This window comes from Fukomys damarensis, unplaced genomic scaffold (assembly GCF_012274545.1).
Source record: "Fukomys damarensis isolate Sample0158 unplaced genomic scaffold, DMR_v1.0_HiC HiC_scaffold_9, whole genome shotgun sequence".
Classification (NCBI taxonomy): Eukaryota; Metazoa; Chordata; class Mammalia; order Rodentia; family Bathyergidae; genus Fukomys; species Fukomys damarensis.
In genome coordinates, this window is record NW_022900921.1 from 44381468 (window position 1) to 44381924 (window position 457).

The window sequence follows — 457 nt, forward strand, 5'->3', positions numbered from 1 at the left end:
TAGTAACAATAATAATAATAATAATAATAATAATAATAAGATCTCAGGCTGGGAATTGGGCTCAGTGTCGGTGCACCTACCTGGCAAGTGCAAGGTCCTGATTTCGATTCCCAGTACCACAAAAAAAATAATAATAACATGGCTGGGGATTTAGCTCAGTGGTGCTGCACCAGCCTCACAAGCGCAAGGTCCAGAGTTCGATCCTTGGTAACAAAATAAATACATAAAGAATAATAATAATAATAATGTCTCATGACTTTATTTGGAGTCCACAGCAACAAAAACAGCCCACCAATCAGCAAGTCTGGTTGTTCTTAATTAAGCCGTAGACCCATTCCCGCTGCAGACCCCAACCTTAATGGAATGAAGCTCTTCAGCCCATTCCCTACTTGGTGATTCCCTTACATATAACACTGGACGATTTCCTGTTTACTTTGTTCATTGCAACTACAAAGGT